We start from the raw sequence: 19,336 nt of genomic DNA, 5'->3' as shown, positions 1-19,336 counted from the left end.
TGCAATGACATCCCCACCAGTCAACTTAGCAAGGAGCTTGCCATCACTAAGTATCTCTGCACATTCACGCAATTTCAAGTCAAGGCCCTTAGTACTAGCCTGTCTGAGATCAGATGCAGGTGCCACTTTCACAGAAAATGCAAACTTCATTGTCATGACTGGTTCGGCGCAGTTTTGCACGACTAGTCTCAGTGTTGCTGGTCTGGTCATTGATTGTCGCTTTCTTGCACGGTCCAGTTTAGTGTTGTTAAACAACAAGCGACAGTTCACATGGTATTTTGCTGCATTTTTCCTGAGAGTGGCCTCTATGCCATCACCTTCATCCAGCCTTGCTGGATCCATTATCAGTGGCATTTCATTAATTTCACTGAACATGGGAATGTTCCTTGCCAGCATTGTGTACCCATCATGGTCTAGGACATGATGACTTGGAGGTGATGTCAGTGCTCACCTCTTTTGTCCTTCTGACAAAGACAACACAAACCCAGTTTGTTTTTCTACTGCTCAATATTGGATTGGCATCACATTCTGCCATGATTTCACTTTTGATTAAGGCCGAGGGTTATCCTTTACCACCTTAAACAAAGCACACATTCCTGTATGGGATTCAACTAGGTTCGGTCTCCTACACCTAGCCCGATCATTCATCCAGTGCCATTTAAGTCCCGTGTGATCTGTACACCATCCGGGTAAGTACATGAACCATCATGTACAGCCCCATACCCTTGGCTCGGCTCTCCTGCGCTGGCACATCCTGTCTATTCAGGTGCGGCTATCTAACTATAGCTGGTCTGGGGCTGTTAGAAAGCATTTGGGACACTAAACTAAACTATACTACAACTACTAGTCTAAGACTACAGGATTAGTAAAGCTGGATTAGCTGGCACTGAACCCCATGCTGAGTTACACAGCAGTGATGTCACCAGTGTGCCCTGGTTGTGTGCAGACATACACTCTTTTACATTTATTAATTTTCCTTCAAAATTGATGAGTTATTCGAAAAAGAGATGGCCTCATTAGGATCTAAAACCACAGAAACCAAGATCCATGCTTAAAACGATAATTGTTGAACGGGCATTATTTCTCATTATAATTATTGTTTCTACCTTTTCTTGGCAGCCATATAGCCCCCATATTTAAAGGTAAACTGTACTGGGAAGCTACAGAAACATAATATTCACAAGAAATAGTATGGAAGAGCTTTACCATATTGCTAGAAGCAAATACATGCCATTCTAGTGAAAAATTAGCCAAAATCTGTCGATACTGGCCGCCATCTTGGAATTTGGCCGCCATATTAAATTTTTTGCGTGGCCAGCGCCCTTTCTGATAGAGGGAACTTTAAAGAGCACTTGTGCAAAATTTCATGCTTGTTTCACTATCTGAACGATTCTTATGAAATATGCAATTATCTGCTGCACTAATTGTACAAGAGTTCTTCTGCTTATTGATGATCTTCTCTTTGGCCTGGATGTAATAAAATCTCAAAGAATTAGTATTGAATGATGTGTGCACATTTCAAGATGGAAACGATAAACTTTAGATTAAAAATAACGTATATTTCCTAAGCTAAAAAGCTTTGCGGTATAAATATAATGCTGGGATATTTGCCCACCGTCTATCAAAATTATTAGTGTAAAAAAAAGTGAGAATTAGGTTACATTTCATAACTAATTGTGATGACTTGAATGTAACTAATTTTGCTGCTGTCAGTAAGCACAGTAAGCAAGGATGAGGATCAGACCAACATCAGTCAACGGAAAAGTAAAAAAACAACGATGACAAAAACGGTAGTCGTAATATTGATGATAGCAATAATAAAAATCTCTCTCTCTCTCTCTCTCTCTCTCTCTCTCTCTCTCTCTCTCCTATATATATATGAAATCTATATCAATATATATATATATATATATATATATGAATATATATATATATATATATATATATATATATATATATATATATATATTCAAATATCAAATATAAAGATTTATATATTTCTAGTTATATATATATATATATATATATATATATATATATATATATATATATATATATATCGCAGTAGTGTGTGTGATTTCGTCAAAGCCGTCAGCAAAAGTGATGTATCAAAGAAACCCCAAGAGTCGAGACTGAGACGACCTGAGCACCTGTTGATGAGAATGGATGATTAGCAACATGCTGCAGGAAAGATCGCGGAAATTCAGTGCTAGGGACACGAGGGAGAGGAAATCCTAAGAGACGATTTAGACACTACATTCGGGATGACATGTGAGATTAGGCGATTGATTAGGTTACTAGATAGAAACACTCGGTAAAGCCTCTACAAGAAGTTTCAATCATGGGCAAGACAATTCAGTGGAAAATTCAAATCACCAAGAGTTAGCTAAGCAAAATTATTTGTCAGTTACTTGATCATTTTTAATCGATATTTCACAAGGACTTTATCGTTCAAATGATGAAATTTCTTACATTACTCTTCGAAGAATTTAGTTATTTTGGGAAGAGAAAAAAAAAAGAGAAGTTACGTAAGATACGTTTTAAATCAGATGGAAAAATCGATCAAATACATTCAAGGATTCCTTTCTCCAGACTGAAAACCTCATTTCTGGTGTGGGTCGCGTCAGATAAGACTTGGAAGGCACCGTACTTGAAACTTTGGAGAGAGCAATTAAATTAGTTTCCAGAATCTAAAGGGAAACTTCAGCGTCCTAATCACTTGCAGATATCTTTCTCTCTCTTCCTCGACTAATCGGTTTTCCCTGCAAATTCTTGTTTATTCTCTACGGCTTATATTCAAATAGTTTTTTTAATCTTATTGCACAAGGTAAAATGGTTTTACGTTTTAATTTGTTCATTCAAAAGCCAGTGTATGAAGTAGGATCGTGCCTGCTTCTCTCTTTTCCTCGACTAGCCTAATCGGTTTTTCCTCCGAATTCTTGTTTATTCTCTACGGCTTATATTCAAATAGTATTTTTTTTCGAACTCATTTCACAAGGTAAAATGGTTTTACATTTTAATTTGTTCATTCAAAAGCCAGCGTATAAAGTAAGGTTGTGCCTGCTTCCATAACTGCGCGCAACACTATATAAATTATGATAAAAACTGGAGATCATTTTAAAACTGCTCATATTTTTGTAATGTCTAATCCACTACTTCAGTTACTTGTACATAAGTTATTTACAAAATTGTATAAACTATTATCAGTAAAATACTGAAAACAGTTTTTTCGATGATTTTTTTATAAAATTTTTTTTTCTGACATCATCACAGTGATGTAGTTGGTACTTTGAGACTCGGTGTTCCATCATTATGATATCATATTGTCAATTTTGAGCCCAGACCCCTGAAATTATCGGATTTATAAAAGTCTAACACCGAAGAAAATAAAATGTGAGAATAATTAAAAATAATTAGCTCTGAACACAGCAACCGCTTTCAACGCACCAAGTATCAACAAAAGCAGAATTATTAAGGGACTGTAACCACAACGTGTGCCTGTTTCTCTTTTTTTTTTTTATTGCGCACAATTTTTCCACCTTCCATTACATAATTCTACATAATGCAAGAGAGGCAAAAAACAAAGAATTGGTGCACTGCGGTAAAGCAATACAAGTAGAAAGAAATGAAAAATTAATATTGTTTACTGATTGTATGGAGAACGTGAAAAATGGTTAAGGATAAAATCGAATAAACAATGGAGGAGAATGAAAACTAAATTGAGGATAAAAGAATGTCTAAGTATATGTAATGCCCAGTTAATTGCGAGGTAGTACATCGTCTAAAAAGGATAGCGAAAATAGTAACCTAAAAAACGTAAGCGTAGGATTAAGAAAATACTTTGAATTGACTACTTTTGAAAATTTGACAGGGATTAAAAATTTTTTCTAAAGACAAGACACTTATCAATATATATATATATATATATATATATATATATATATATATATATATATATATATATATATATATATATATATATATATATATATATATATATATATATAAACATACACATATATGTGTGTATGTATATATATACATATATATATATGTGTGTGTGCATGTGGGTGTGTTTGTAGGTATGTGTGCATTTATATGTACATAAGCGTCAATATGTATAGATATAAAGATGTTTATCCTAGAAATGAATGTGTAAATATGCTGATACACTCACATACGCTGTATATAAAACTTTGTATCTTTTTAACAAAATGAATCATGTTCAGATGCACATAGCTTTAAGATATAGCCGATTCTGGAATCAAGTCTTATTCAATAAATTCCGATACGTGCAATTTGGCTGTCATGGGAGGGCATTCAAGAACTGGTGATGGTTATAGTTTTGGTCGCATTTTCTTCAAGCTAAAGGCACCATTCAACTATTGTGTGGTCACGTGTCAGTTATTCGTGTGCGATATGTCGAAGTATCCTTCATAGCATTATTTTAGGAAAATAGTAAGTTTCCACAATCAATCTTTTATCAATTTATAGTTGTAATTTAAAAGTGTTCCAAATAAAACCACAAGATTTTTTCAGAATCCATTATTACAAATGCTCACTGTTCTGGGATCTGAAACAGCATGGCTAGGTGATGAAAGACAAGAAATTACTACATATCAATACAAAATGTCGTTAACTTTCAAAATGTGGAATTCCTTTGGTTTATTTTCATTCCTTGAATCACTCACTACTCTTCCCTTCAAGAACTTTTGGACTTTGTCATCTCTTAGGGAATCAAATTTTTCACTTTTGATTCCAAACAAATATATTTGCAATAGCCTCTGTTTGGATGCGGTATTTCGACATCGCTGGAATACTGTTTCCAAAACAAGGACTGTAGTCAACATGTTTGGCTTAGGAATGACCAGAGTTCAAATTCCTTCGCAAGCGAAAACATTTGCTTCGAAAGAAACCACTCTTTCACTCGCTGGACGGCTATAGAGACATTCCTTACATTTTGTGTCCTGAAAAGAGGGGAAATCGAAAAGTTCTTCCAGAATGGAGAAAACATGCAAGGGGTGGCCGAACTGCCTGGTAATCTGGTTACGCAGACTGATAGACGAATATACCAGGAATGGCCGTAGTGTTGAAATCTTGATAAACTAGCATCCAAAAATAAGCACACACACACACAAACACACACATTTACATATATAAAGAAATATATATATATATATATATATATGAAAATATATATATATATATATCATATATATATATATATATATATATATATATATATATATAATAATATATTATATATATATATAATGTAGTGTTTTGATGTGTGTTGGACCTGGAGCTTGAACTTATTAAATATATATATATATATATATTATATATATATATATATATATATATATAAATATAAGATATATATATATAAATATATATATATATATATATATATATATATATATATATATATATATATATATATATATATATATATTTATATAAATATATAATTTAATAAATATAATTAAATATGGCCGTGAATTCAAAGACATTTTTAGCATCTAAGGGTACATTAACTAATAAAGAATATTCGGAATTCGGTACTTCATCACCTGACCGAGAAACAAGAAAAGCATGGACTTAAACTGATTTTTTTTTTTGAAGCTAACAATATAATAATGGTGATCAGGAATAGGCTATACCGTAAGTGGTGGCTGAAGGAGGAAACAAAACAGTCCGGAGCTTCAAAAAACTTATTAAACAAAATCGTTCATGACCAGCAGGGGACGTTTACGGGAAAAAGTTAAAGATCAAAGAAGAACCGGTACTTGTTCGTTGTCAGGTGAGTATGACATAATAAAGCTTAGAGGATGACAAAGGCAGCCACTTAGAAGAGGAAAGATAGTTAAGGAGAGATTGAGTGCCTCTCAGGTTAAATAATGTTTTGTTTTTTTTTATGCAAATAAAATATATATATTATTTACATTGTGGGTTAGTAATTATAGGTAAATACCGTCAGGTAATTATATGGAATGCTGTTTTTATGTAAACAAAAAACGATGCTGGCCCATTCTGTTAATACTGTTATTATAAACTTCCTTACGTAGTAAGTATATGAAAGAATGAATATCAGAAGTATGGCAAAATAAAACCCAATAAGATAAGTTGCGTCGTTTAAAAATGGAAATACTTCATTTCATTGCGCCATCCTAGCTTGCAGATCCGATTTGAGAATAACTTCCATAATAGCGGGACTTAGTGAATAACATTTAATAGGAAATCCCCTTCGATATCGACAAACGCAGAGCTGCACACATAACAATAGCATGATGGAGGTATAGGTTGTTACATAAATACTTGAATATGGGGCAAGGATGATGGAAGGGAACTAATTATAATCTCCTTGATGGCTTTGCTGTTGTCGGACTTACATTTATTTTGCCTTTTTTATCATCTGGATTAAAATTCAACTTATTTTGTAAGTATGACCATGAAATGAAAAATGTCAGCAAAATCCAATGGATTTTCAGAGTAAATTAACTTTGGATTCAAAGTTTAAATTATCATGAACTTTGCGTCGTGATCATAAACACTTTGGCTTTGAAACATTCGCAAATTTACTAAGCAATATTTATTCAGTAAATTTTACATATATTCACTAAGAGATATTAAAACACATTATGCCAAACAATCTCTCTCTGTCTCATTAACCTGCGAAAAACAAAAGTCTATTAAAGTGTGAGGACAATTTAACTCTGATACAGTTGCCCCCAAGGGTCATTATGGGAACACCGCATGAATAAAGAACAATGCAAAACAAGAAAAGCAAATTTCCATAAGAGTTGTACCCCTGTTCATTAAAACCTCAACGAAATACTGTAATACTCAATTAATAATCAATAGAATATAATTCAATGCACCAAAAGAAACACCGCAGAAAAACAAATGAAACATATTTGTCAAAAGCCCAAAGCAAATGCAACCAGTGTACTAAATTATGAGTTAGATAAAAAAAAATACAAATAGTATATATAGTATGAAGTTAACTCTACATATTCAATTTTTTTCATATCTGGAAATAATCCATGATTATTCATCAATACCTTTACATCTATTGCAATTATTTCCCAGCTTCCTTACGTCTAACAGTTTTCCAAGTACAATGAACCTTCATATAACTGGTTTCGTATTCATTTTATGAACTGTAAGTTTTACTTTCTTAGTATTTGAACGCAAACTGCATCGCAACTTAACAGAAACAATAATCCGATAGCCACTGAATTTCCTTGGCCTCTGAAATATACTGTGACAGAACCAATCAAGAGCTCGAAATTAATTGGGTTATTCGAAACTGGGTTATTCGATTTGGCTAGATCATTCTTTAGACTTCGTTATTACTGTAAGGGCTCAGTATGTCTTTATGTGGGCTTACTCTTATGATTCTCATTATATTTTATAATTGATATTATTGTTACTTTTCTTCTAGGAAATTTAACCTTGAAAATCATCTATAATATTACAGAGAAACCTTCGAAATTGATAAGAGGATAAGACCATAATAAGGGAATGAAAGTTTAGATCCCCAAATAAAACACTATAGTACATTTCCCTCCCCACCAAAATAAAAAAAAATAAAAAAAAGTGCACACACTCAAACGCTCTTTCAAAAATCGCAGAATGCATTTTTTCTAATTTTTTACATCTGTACAACTAGTTTTACACCAAGTATGCTCAGAGAGTTCCATGATTTATTATTATGTACAATACATCACCAAAAATTTGCGATTTTGCCAGGTTGTTCTGAATTAAATATCTATACAAAAACACTCATGGAGTTATTAGAAGATATTCCGCAAATCAGAAATATTCTGTATTTCGATTTGTGAAAATATTTTTTTATTTCCTTTCTAAAAACCCTTGTTAATTTTCTTACAGTTCTACCACATTCGTCTTTTAACGGTTATTCAGCGAGACTACTGTATTTAAACTGAAATGGCATAAAGTATTAAATGCTAAAAAATCATACTAGATCTTTAATAAAATTTAATGAAGAGACCGGGTGAATATTTAGTACATAAAACAGGTAGTTCTTGAAAGAAACTCAGTGATAAGTGAATTTCGTTTACGCAAGGGAGGAATGTTTTGATGGCAAGCCAACCCAAGCCATATTTGACTACGTCCCCCGAAAACATTAAGTTTAACCTGAGGAAACACTTTCCGCAAGCACACCTATCAATATGTTTTAGGCACACAGATTTGCTAGATCTTTTTCCCTGGCCCTGACAGCTTCCCTGACACCCACTGAATTTATTGAGCCAAATATTGAATTATCTCTCACGCAAGCAAAACTGGAGAGATAGAGGCTGGTACGTTTTGTAAAAATTCTGTTACGTCGATACTGGTGTGGCTAAATCGCATCCCATTTCGTTCTATAAAATAAATGTCTCAACTCACCTTTTGTTGTGCCATGTTTTCATGAGTTTTGTGTCGGTTCAGTTTTATATAAAATCGTTTTAGCGGTTATTGTATAGTCAAATATTCTAGATACTAGCAAAAGATACTTATAATAATGTCCATGGTAGTTATTTATAGTTACTCACTTTTTATGACACAAAATGATTTATCAAATGAGGCAACGTCCGGAAGAATTTCACTATATTCCTCTTGAGCTAGCTAGAAAAGTTTCAGTGCATAAAGCAAGTCAGATGTTGACAACCTCGTCATATCTGATTTATCTTCCCAAGGCCGTCTTTTTCCTTTCCTCGGAATCCTGTAATGGTGGAAGTCTCTAAACTCAAAAAGAAAGTTCTTTCGAGCCTTTTTGTTTTGTGTATTTTTGGGAACCCTCCAGATTACGTGACTTATTCCCATATTTTTCTTCCTTTATACTAATATCTGATAGAGACTGCATATAATCTGTTTCTTATAGAATAAGGTTAGAATGCATTTAATTGTTTTCTTAAGTTCATGACGAGAAATGTGTAAAGCTGAGGTATCTGCATATAAAGAGTAATGATAAAAATTTAAGTTACATCAAAGTGATCAAAGCACAAATTAAAGAACAAATGATTGATCTTACGTAAATACGACAAGCGAATGTCATAGTTTCATGATTTATCAATATATTAATTTATAACGATACGAAGATTATGGTAGTAAATTTGAATATCTCTCATTCCATCTCTACAACCAGTGTTTCGTCATTAAGGAAAAACATGATTATGCAACGTTTTGACTGCGTTAAAATCAGGCCTTTTTTCGCACATAGAAAATAATCTTGAAGCTTTATTAATGGAATGGCGACGGATATTAACAATTAAAAAAAAACAACTTTCAAGAAACACGAGGAAAATTATCTTTAGTGCATTGTTATTATAAAAGATTTATTGTCATGAAAGGAAATTATCTGCATAAATATATAGGGCTTCCGCCAGAATATACCCATCTTTGTTTTTTTTGTAGATACTGAGTTAAAACGCAGTCAGCAAAGTTGAAATTTTTGCATTTGTGAACACAAGTCTTACTAAATGTAGCAAAGTGTAGTCTTGGAAAGATCAACGTTCTTCTATTGATTTATACAAACTCCATAATGTTTTCATGTATTCATAAATATTCTTTTACAGCCGAATAACAATAAAATAATGCAATGTAAATGCAATGCAATCCTGAAATGATAATGCAATCCGGATACGAAGTAAAAATATTTGTGTATAGATTACATGAATACACTTGCAATGATGGAGATTGAAATCAATGCTTAAAAATGTATCCAAAAGGTAATAATTTATAGTAGATTTATATAAATCAAATAGTTATCCTGATAGATTAATCAGTATGGACAACCAGATTATTAAATGCAAATGTTGATTGAACAACATGCTACTACACGTAAATATTGATACATATGTAGTATAGGTTATTAAAGAAATAAATGTAGCCATTATATAAGAGTATAGTTAATATGTTATCAACAGAAATGTTCATCCCTTCCTCCCATTTATTACCACCGAAAATAGAAACCTTTTCAGTCTTTTTCTGTGTAGTCGGGTTTTAATGAAAAAATGGCCAGTAATTCCATTATTGAACCCGGAACATATAATTGACTCAAGTCCAACGTTGACCTTTGAGAATCAGCAGATTTCGTAATGGTCTCCTTCATCCTCGTGCTTTTTCCAAAACGCTACGCTGACGATTACGCCTACGGATCCCAGCAACATACCAACGGCAATTAACGCGTAGAGGAAAAGAAAATCATGGTGATCAGAAGAACGGCTCACAGGAGACAGCAAGTCCAATGATGCAATAGCGTTTTCGATGGGCCTGCTGTAGGGAATTGTCAGACCTTGCAGCCTAGTGTTTACCCCACGATGCGTTGATGAAGAAATTAAGCCCACGGATGATCGTGACCATAGCTCGGATGAAGAGTGACGACGTTGTTGCAATGCAGCCATCATTAACGACGAACATGTGTCCTGTTGTCCTAGTACCATCTGGGCAAGTGACGATGTATGGTTCCGCAGAGAAGACGAATGACGTGCCATTCACGAGCCTGTGACGAAACTGATTGTCATGATACCGTACTAAACCAGCCAAACAATGTTCACGTGTATGGGGAGAGGTTCTGTTATACTAAGTCCAGTTGGCATGAATCCAAGGACATAGATACATTTAAGAATTCAAACAAATCGATCCTGCATACTACATTATTCATAACATCATAGCAATCATTTAACAGTGCTTGGTCTTTGACTAACGTAAAAGTTTCCTCATTGGCGGAAACCAATACTAGAGCTGACAGATTATTAATAATAGGTGTCGAGACGTTAGATACATACGTGGAAAGGCGAAATCTTATACGCTTTCCACGCGTCTGATGGGTTGAAAGGAATGTCGATTACGATCTTATCAAGGTCAACTTTAACTGTGATCAAGCTGTAATAAAATTCAACCTTATGAAAAATCTACTACTGGAACATAGCGCATTTTATCATGAGCATTACTGATAATTTGAGTAAGATCTTTAATCGGTAACAAATGAGGAGACAACACGCCTTTAGCAGCAAGTGTTATAGCTTCCACGTAATCTTTTGATTTTTCGATAAAGCTTGAAACTCTCGAGTATACATGATTAATTTTAGCATGATAATACATCAAAGTTGCTAACAAAACTTGAGTGTCATGAACCTGATTGAAACGTCGTGGCTGTTCATTTACTTTACTGATTACGCCGTTCAAAGCTTGAATTTGCTTGTTTAGTTCTCCTGCTAATACCTCTTGCTGATGTTCCAGATTTTCGATTTTAACCCCGTGATCGCGAAGTTTCAAACGATTTGAAATCCCTAAACCAAGACCAGCTACGGAACCAACCAAGTTTAATGCCGCTAAAACAAGTGGGTTACGCCTTTCTGTAGCGTCATGAGGTATTGACCACATCAGCAAATCACGAGCCAAGATTTCAGCTTCGCATGTTTTATTCCTCAATTCCCAGAAAAGCATATTAATTGTGTCACTGACTTGATTAGGCGACGTTGGATCACTGCTAGATAAGTATGATTTATGCAAATCTTCAAGGGATTGAGCAAAAAGAGTCAATTCTGATTTCAAAGTTAGTACTTCATTTTCGCTAGTAAAAATAGCGTTCATATTGACTTCTAAAACTATGTTACTGCCAGTTAGAAAGAAATTATTCATTTCCTCTACAATAGAACCATGATGTAAAGTTATTTCAGAACTCTTCCCAGCCACAATAAACATTGATAGGAATAGTGCGTGGTATAATTTGACAAGCTTCATGTTGGAGCCTGCAAAAAAAATAATTTGTAAATAATGAAAAAAAACATTGCATCATTCAAATGATGTAAAAATTCACAATAATTAATTTTTTCATAACAAACCATTGTCTTAAGCTCTCACATGAGAGATAGATACTGTTCGAACATCCGTTGGATCGGACTGATTCGAATTTTAAGTCGGTTACCTACTAAACTTCTATAACTGTGAAAGGACCTTCAAATTCATAATGTCTACACAGGATGGCTTCCCATGTTGATCTATCTAAGCTTTTCATGCTTTTACCATAGCAAAAACGATTCATGCACACGTTTTGACAATGGCGTTCCGAAGAATTCCTCAAGGCGTACGTGACAGTCTTAGCTCAGCACCAAGAAGGACGTTGGTCTATGCTGACATACTGTTTATAGACAATGGCAGACATTCCGCTGATATGTGCTGACACACTGCCTATAAACACTTCACGGATGCTTACTGATGACGTTTGCGTCTCGGTGGACCAAACTGTGATTTCACAACAGCATTCCTCTCATGTGTTATTGATATACATAAATCAGTCCTAAGTTCACTAAGATTCCATTTTTTCTTTATCATGTCATACTGAAATATGACATATTTATCTGTTCGAAATCGATTCCAAGTCTAGTCTGAAAGATAATGAATCATTTTGTTTTTTCAGTTGTATATACCAATGAGAAATCACTGAGAGCTAGTCGGAGAACATTTCCCTTATAGTCCAAATTTTAGTGGCATCTACACATAATTTTGTAACTTGTAGGCCTTTGTTGAACATAACAAATAAATAAATAGATAAATAAATGAACAAATAAATAATAGACGTTCTACACATAGAATGGCGCTTAAAATAAGAAATGAATAGAAATAAAAAAAAAAATATATATATATATATATATATATATATATATATATATATATAATATATATATATTTATATATATATATATATATATATATATATATATATATATATATATATATATATATATATATATATATATAAACAGTAATAAAAATATATAATAAATGTATATAAAAAAAAAAAAAATTGAAATACATAACTGAATAACCAAGTAAAAGAAAGCATTCTTCAGATTATCTTCATCCTTAGAATTTGACCTTGAAACTGCCGCAGGCCATGGTATAGAGACTATGGTATGGACCATGGTTTCGAGAACATAGAAAACCTGGGATTTTTCTCATCATGCTGAAACAACCACGCACGCATATGCACGCCCACATATATAAAAACATGCATTGATACCTCATAATGTACCGCAGAAGTCGCTTGCTCACCAGCAATAAAGCCCAAGTTACAATCTCGGTTCAAGGTGGAGAGTTATGGGCAAATCGCTTTAAAATTTATTAGATTTCTGACTAAACAATGAGTTCTGTATACGGTTGTTAGCCACCTGTGGTGGGTCACAGCATACACATACACGCCCGCGAGCGTGCAATCACGTGTATATGTTTGAATTGAGCGTGTGATACATGAACCTCACGTCTCTTTCTTTGTTATCGTGCAGAAAACTATAACATACTTCATACAGTTCCTTTAGATAAAGTGGAATGGGCCTTTCTGTTTACGGACGTACACAAACACACACACATATATACACAGTATATATATATATATATATATATACATATATATATATATATATATATATATATAAATATATATAAATATATATAAATATATTACTAAAAGGACCTATTCAAACTATATATATCTAATATAGTTTTTAGTTAATAGGATATAAAAGGCATATGGTAGGAAGAAAATAATTACAGTCCCCGGACAATAACTCTATTATACCCATCGGTATATATATAAATAATTTCAAATTAAAAACACCATTAGGAATAAAATAGTTAGAAACAAAAAGTCGGGGAAGAGATTAGAGGGTTTTATATATATATCTATACTATGAAGAAGGTACTATGGCGAAACTATAAATCATATATATATAATAAACAACATCTGCAGATACATAAGGCATTATAATCAGACGTCGGAGTTGCCAAACACTATTGGGATAAATATAACAGAATATACTGGGAAAATATGAGTTTTCTGTATAGGAACACCAACAAAACATATGGACTGGTTATGAGAACGCCTGATCATAAACGCCAAAAATACGATGGCAGGAACATATATATAAATATATATATTTATATAGCATATCTAGAAAATATGTATACTTAACAGTATAGGAAACGTGAAGATAAATAAATATATAAATATTGGAAAAGGGTCATAGGATATAAGGATCAGAGAAAGACCAAGGTCAAGAGGGGTGGAGGTACACAGGAAGAGCTATATATATTATAGGATTAATATATTACCCAGCACACAGATATAAATATAGCCGGACTACGCGTATATTCTCCTGAGCGGATATTTATAATGTGGACTGTTTGTCCAATTAGCTTATAACTTTTGAATAAAAACCTATATTAGATACCATCCAGTTTGAATGATATATATTTTATATAATTCTACTAATGCAGAACAATTGTGTATGTGATAAAGTTAATGTATGTATATATATACATACATATATATATATATATATATATATTATATATATATATATATATATATATATATATATATATATATTGTGTGTGTGTATGTTTGAACAGAAAGTCCTAGTCCACTTTGCCTACAGGAACGGTCTGAATCGACTCATGATTCTTAAAACAATAACGAGTAAAGAAACGTGAGGTTCATGTATCACTCGCCCATTTGAAAAGGATTGTTTTCCTCGCCTCGCTCCGTGCAAAGGGAACATGACAAAAAGATAAATTCTTTACAGTTAGCCAGCTGAAAATTTTAGGACAGAAAAGACGAAAGACGGGGTTCTGGATATATCACATTTCATCGAGCGGAAAGCCCTGTTCCAAGAAGAACGTGGAAAATTGGTTTCACACTATCTATCTATTTGTCTATCTGTCTATTTGTCTGTCTATCTGCCTATCTGTCTGTGTATCTCGCTATCTATCTATCTATCTATCTATCTGCCTATCTGCCTGTGTATCTCGCTATCTATCTATCTATCTGTCTATCTATCTATCTATCTAACTCTCTATCTTTCTATCTATATACTTTCCAAATTCGTTTTTATAAATTTGGCTTTCCACCAGTCATGGAACAGAATCACTCGAAGTATTATCCTTAAGTATTTATTATGGAGGTGCTTTAGGGTGCTTTCGCAAACCTGGAAAGTAAGTAAGATTACAGAATAAAGTAAACAACAACATTCGGAAATTTCGGGTGAGTTTCTGAGTGCAAAGATTTAAGTTTTTTCGTATTTTTAAAAGTCTGGTAAAATGAATTGCATTTACACGAGTTTGTATCTTCTCAGAATTTCATTCAGTTGCAACGCCAACAGTATGGTTTCCTTTCAAGTAGGAATTAGCTCTTACACAAAGGCATGAGGCAAAGTATGAGCGATTTCCTTGCTTTATTTCATAGCCTTTTTAATCGTACAAATGCCATCCTTTTGTTATCCCATAACGTTCATATGCTTTATTTTAATCAGACTTGAATACACGTCATATTTTCTTAATACACAGCAGTAAAAACTTAACTTATTTAGCTCGAGGGATTGATTGATTTATGCTAAGAAAACGATGAACCATTTTCATTTTTTTTTTTTAAGGAACAACGGTATGAGTAAGGAGGGGAATAAGAAAAGTTCTCTAACTTATAATGCTATATGAAAACATGAGAGGCAAATCTCCTTTTGTGAACTGAGGTGAATTAGGCCTATCTATTTCAAACTTACGTTATCAGAGCCACCAGATCATTATATATCCTATGGTGATAAAAGATGGAGACTATTTGTGAATCATAAACATAAGCTTCTTTTAGAACGATCACGTACTAGCGACGTCCACAGTTTTGTTCTTTACAAATAATTATGAGCGAGCTCCTTCAGATGAATTTCAACTTTCTCATGGAAGAGTTTCATTTTAATATGATGACAAATCTATATCTACTGTATAATTTGTAATTACCAACTAAACTTCTTTATTAGCTTGTGTTGGAGGACACTGATTAATCTAAGTGTGAACACATTAATGGTTGCTATTCATTTACCCGCTTCAAGCTCCAGCTATCACTCTCACTGAATGAGATCTCCCAGCTGTTAGCTTCCAAAGTCCCTTATTGCGGAAATTAGTGGTGGAGGGACAAACAGCCCTATGACCTTTCCTTATTGTTGAGAGATGGAACATGGCGACCATGAAAAACATAAAATTATTCTTTTTATTTATGTATTTATTTATTTATTTATTTATTTATTTATTTATTTATTTATTTATTTATTTATTTATTTATTTATCTATTTATTTAATTTCATTTGCCATGCTTAACCAGTTCCCTTCCAAATTATCTTCCTCTGCATGGCTCCAAAAAATGGAATTACCTTTTCTGTTTACTTTTCTGTAATCATAGTTATTCTTTTAAGCTTCATGTGGTCATATGCAATAAATCTAATAGGTATTGTTCGTCTCTTCTCATTTATCAAGCTTCTTATGTTACTCCATGCTATTGTTTGCTGGCCTTGAACACAAACAATCTCAGATATAATTAAGCCACCTGTTCCCTTTCCGTAAACACATTTGTAAAAGAGTACTACATTTAAAAGGTTGTTTCTGATAGGGGTATTTATAAGTGAGAGAGAGAGAGAGAGAGAGAGGAGAGAGAGAGAGAGAGAGAGAGAGAGAGAGAGAGAGAGATTTAACGACTTACTTAGCGACGCTATTCTTTCTCATTCTATATTTATGTGAGCTTGTCCAAATATGTTTATCTGTAGCACACAACAAATATGCTATTGCGGTTATCGGATTCAACACATTAGTAGCTGGAAAAGCTTTATTGTGTGAAAATGCTTTCCATTTAATGACTAAAATATAAAAAAACCTTTGTATGATAAGCGTTTCTATGAGCCTTGCCTTGGAGTACAGTTTTATTCATCATACATATGTATGCGGAAAATCCTTTTTGTTTTCTTATAATATGGGCATATCAGAATTATGCATTCTTATAATATGGGCATATCAGAATTATGCATTCTTCATATAGAAGTTGATTTTTATAAAATTGGTGACGGTTATAGTTTTATACGATGTAAGTACTGATATGAGCAGTGTTTTGCACAATACGTCCTATATGGATTCGTTATTCTACGAGTGATTCGGCCTTATGGAAATTTGAATATGGAATGAAGAGATTATATCACGTGTACTGAATGTTTATGCTGCTCCCGAATAAATTTTTTAATGTTATATAATATTAATTTCAAAGTCAGTATCCTTAAAATCTTCACCGTTTGAAGCGAGAACATTCATCTCCTGTGCCAAATCACGTTCCCCGATGTAACTAGGGCCAGATTCAAATTCTGGAAATATTTGTATTTCGTCAGCACAGGCTGGTATCTTCAAAATCTATGGCCCTTTTCACCATTTTCAATACCGCTGACTTCAGATTGGAATACTGTCTGTCCCTTTTGTTTTTAGGGACAAATTTGTAGCGACACTATCCAGGAACCTCGAACTTGGTAGCTAAGTTCTCAGGAATGTAGGGTTAGAGATTTAGGGTTTCTGTCAGGTTACTGTGACGCACCGTTTGATGTGTACCCGTGTATGAAGTGGTGGATGCCGTGGAAATTACTGCCCCTGGCGTTCTTCCTTGACTCGGCAGTTAATTAAGGGCTAAAGAATGACATAACTGGAATATAGACTGAATCGGTGATCCACTTGTCTTTTCAGAGTGACGTTTGGTTGTTCATTATGAAACTTGTATTTTACTCGTCGTTTCTGAAAGCAGGTTGCTTATCATAGTCAGTATATTCTTAAAATACCACTTTTTAAGCTTTCACTCAAATCATACTCTTGATTCTTGATGCATCCGTTAAACTGAGGTTCAAAAAAGATTTTTCCATTCACATACATTTTACCCGTCTAATTTCATCATTACATTTTTTTACAGGAATATTAAGAACAATTTATTCGCTCACTGAAAGCATTTTAACAAATATTATTTTATTTCCTCGTTGTTTATTAGGTATTACTTTTATTTCATAGGAAACGATGAAGAACTTTTTGTCTTACAGAAAATAACAATTTTTTTTTTGGTGGGGTTGGAGGCGGAGGCGCAAAATGATGAAAATGTCGACGTTTATTTCTGACGTTTACAACACTGCTGAATCCTCCTGAACGTCGCCAGGGGGTTTGGTAAAGTTCTCCTCTCACAGCCTAACTCCTTTCGGCCGTGTGATGTCTGCTCCAGCCAGATTTCATGTCACGCTTTTATTTCCATACTTTTATGAGTGGAGAATGGATTCTTTCACCTGGCGGACTAAGCTTCGTTAAGCTACGCCGTCTGAGGTAGAGCACGTAACACTTGACGCTAGCAATTTGTTTTTCCTTTCTATTTCTTTATCTGTTGGTTTTTTTATTTTTTTACTGAATGCTGTGCTGCAGACCTTCACATGGAAACCTTTCCCCTTCAGAAACGATAGAATGAGCAATAGACTTAATTCGTGCCCTTGTACTGAGCAATCAATGATACTTGACGCAAGCAGAAAATATACAGGTGAAATATTAAAAACTGGATATAAAAGTACTATCAACTGAAATCGAACTACTGTTCTCCATGTCATGAGCGGAACTTCTTGAGAGTAAAGCGTTTTGTAAGTGTAAAATCATATTTACTGAATAAAGAAGTCGGCGCCAAAAGAAAAAAATGTTACTGGCCCAACCCTACCCCCACACACAGTACTTTTCACGAATTCGGACAATGTCCACTAAGAGCTTGAAAAAATTCGACCGACAAAAATTACTAATTGTCAACTGGGGCATTGTTTCCACCACCCCGCAAATTCTTGGAAGTTAGTTAGCTAGTAGCCGCTACTGGCCAGTATGCCTTTGACCTCGATAAAGTGTTGTGGTTACCTCTCCCTTGTCGGCGATTTTATAGAATTTTATTCTTATTTCTGTTAAGGATATTGTGTTGCCGTGGATACCGTAAGAATGTCAACAGAGTATATTTCAGATGATGATCGATTACGAGTGACTGAGTGCCTTAAGCTAGGCTTAAGAGTGAAATAAATCGCTGGATAAACCGGTGTGCAGCCTCGAACCATCCAACGCCTTGTTGTCAGATACAAAGAGGAAGGGAGCTCCTTCGTTCGCGTCCTTAGGAAGGCCAAGAAGGTCACCCCCTGTACCCTCGCCATCATGAAACGTTGTTTAGACAAGGAACCTTCTACTTCAGCCAAGAAATTAAGGTCTAAAAACCCTCAAGTGCTGGGGGACGAGTCTGTGAGAGCCAAACAGCAGCGCTTTAAGGAGGACCTTTGGTTATAGCAAAGTTATGGCTTTGAAAAAAACCAGGTAAACACCTGCACAGTAAAAGAGGGTGAGGTATGTAAAGGAGCATAAAGGTTGGGGTGTAGAGGAGTAAAGGAGAGTACTGTAGAGTGATGATGTAGAGTTCAAGTGAATGATAGCATAAGAAAGAGAAGGTGGAAGGGTCCCAGTAGCAGGTGCT

Source organism: Macrobrachium rosenbergii, chromosome 23, assembly GCF_040412425.1.
Source record: "Macrobrachium rosenbergii isolate ZJJX-2024 chromosome 23, ASM4041242v1, whole genome shotgun sequence".
NCBI classification, from domain to species: domain Eukaryota; kingdom Metazoa; phylum Arthropoda; class Malacostraca; order Decapoda; family Palaemonidae; genus Macrobrachium; species Macrobrachium rosenbergii.
The sequence above is the reverse complement of the archived record's forward strand: the minus strand, read 5'-3'. Positions refer to the sequence as shown.